Source organism: Cryptomeria japonica, unplaced genomic scaffold (assembly GCF_030272615.1).
Source record: "Cryptomeria japonica unplaced genomic scaffold, Sugi_1.0 HiC_scaffold_1122, whole genome shotgun sequence".
Lineage (NCBI taxonomy): Eukaryota > Viridiplantae > Streptophyta > Pinopsida > Cupressales > Cupressaceae > Cryptomeria > Cryptomeria japonica.
Window position 1 is genome coordinate 11,872 of NW_026729743.1, and position 2,363 is coordinate 14,234.

Genomic DNA, 2,363 nt, shown 5'->3' on the forward strand with positions numbered 1-2,363 from the left:
CGTGCACCCGAGGCGCCCCGAACATGCACCAAGGTGCACTCGGCCCACATGTGAGCGCAGGTCGTTGCGCCCGAGGTGGTGTGTGGGCACCGCGTTGCAGACGGGACACTGCACGCACACGACGCCCCCTCCAGGTGCACGCACGTAGGCCGGGCCGGGTGCACACCCGACGCCCTAGCAAGGTGCGCGCACCCGGGCAGGGCTCACACTTGGCGAACGGGGCGCACTTCGCGAGGGAGGGTGTGCACCTCGACGGGGGTGGGTGGCCGGGGTGGATTCGCACGTGGGTCGCGGTTTGCTAAGTACACACTGCGACAAGCTCATAACGGGTGCGATCATACCAGCATTAGTGCACCGGATCCCATCAGAACTCCGCAGTTAAGCGCGCTTGGGCCGGAGTAGTACTGGGATGGGTGACCTCCCGGGAAGTCCCGGTGTTGCACCCTTTTTTAGTTTTTCGCCGGGCGTCGCAATGCTATTTGAATAAACCTTTTGCCCGTTTGCGTTCTCGTCGGGGCCGGGCCGGGCCGGGGTGCGCTGCCCGCACTACCGCGCGCGCGGGGGCGACACCGAGCGCGCACCCGAGGCACCCCGAGCACACAGGCCACGGTGCAACCCGGGCGTTGTGCGCGCACCCCGGTGCGCCCGAGGTGCTGCGCGCGCACCCAGGTGAAATCGGTGTGCACCTCGGCCAGTGCGCGCTCGGTCGAGTCGCGCACGTTGGCCAAGGTGCACGGTGATGTTTCTTACTCTAAGGTTCCGCACCAGACGCCCGGGACAGGTGAGCGAAGCTGGGCGGGGCCGGGTGCGCGGCCGGGGCAGGTGCACGCAGCTGGAGAGAGCTTTGGAGCACACTTCGGAGCGCACCAATGATGCGCTCCATTCAAAAGTTTCCTGAAAAGGCAAAAAAAGTTGAGATTATAGAATTTCCCACTTGAGAGATTGTAAAAAAAAAAAATTTAAAATGAAGGAAACGCGGGTGCCAAGGTGTGCGCAGCCCAGCCAAGGTGTGCGCACCAAGGCGCCCACCCTGGCGAAGGTGCACGCAAGGTGCGCACCCGAGGCAAACCGGACAATTAACCCAACTTTCGACTTCGCGCGCACCTTGGAGCGCACTTCGGAGCGCTCCTTGGTGCGCACCAATCTTGGGCACCTCGGAGTGCACCATGGCGCCCACCAAGGTGCGCACCCGGGGCAAACCGAGCTCCGACTTCGTGCGCACCTTGGAGCGCACGAAAGGTGCGCACCATGGCGCCCACCAAGGTGCGCAGCCCAGCCAAGGCGTGCGCATCAAGGTGCGCACCCTGGCGAAGGTGCGCACCCGGGGCAAACCGAGCTCCGACTTCGTGCGCACCTTGGAGCGCACAAAAGGTGCGCAACCCAGCCAAGGTGTGCGCACCCCGGTCAAACCGAGCTCCGAATCGTGCGCACCAGAGGTGCACGCCATCGTGCGCACCTTGGAGCACACTTCGGAGCCCTCCTTGGTGCGCGCCGATGTTGCGCACCTCGGAGCGCACCCGGGGAAAACAATGCAATTAACCCGACTTTCGACTTCGTGGGCACCTCGGAGCGCTCTCGGGTTCGCACCTCGGAGCACACCGAGGTGCGCACCTTTGATGCGCTGCCTTCACCAATTTCCAGAAAAGGCAAGAAAACATTGAGAAGGTGTGCGCACCGAGGTGCCCACCCTGGCGAAGGTGCACGCGAGGTGCGCACCCGGGGCAAACCGGGCTCCGACTTCGTGCACGCCGCACCTTGGAGCACACTTCGGAGCGCTCCTTGGTGCGCACCAGGGCGCGCAACCCAGCCGAGGTGCCCACCCCGGCGAAGGTGCACGCGAGGTGCGCACCCGGGGCAAACCGGGCTCCGACTTCGTGCACGCCATGGTGCCCACCGCGGCGAAGGTGCACGCGAGGTGCGCACCCGGGGCAAACCGGGCTCCGACTTCGTGCACGCCGCACCTTGGAGCACACTTCGGAGCGCTCCTTGGTGCGCACCATGGTGCCCACCAGGGCGCGCAACCCCGCCGAAGGTGCACGCGAGGTGCGCACCCGGGGCAAACCGGGCTCCGACTTCGTGCACGCCGCACCTTGGAGCACACTTCGGAGCGCTCCTTGGTGCGCACCATGGTGCCCACCAGGGCGCGCAACCCCGCCGAAGGTGCACGCGAGGTGCGCACCCGGGGCAAACCGGGCTCCGACTTCGTGCACGCCATGGTGCGCACCGCGGCGAAGGTGCGCACCCGGGGCAAACCGGGCTCCGACTTCGTGCACGCCGCACCTTGGAGCACACTTCGGAGCGCTCCTTGGTGCGCACCAGGGCGCGCAACCCAGCCGAGGTGCCCACCCCGGCGAAGGTGCACG

At 66.1% G+C, this 2,363-nt stretch overlaps 1 non-coding gene across 1 annotated transcript; it reads left to right on the forward strand.

The window, feature by feature from the left end:
• Positions 1–327: 327 nt before the first annotated feature.
• On the forward strand, positions 328–446 carry LOC131873160 (5S ribosomal RNA). Its single transcript, XR_009371179.1, has one exon. It is a non-coding gene; the product is annotated as a 5S ribosomal RNA (ribosomal RNA).
• The last annotated feature ends 1,917 nt before the right edge of the window (positions 447–2,363 follow it).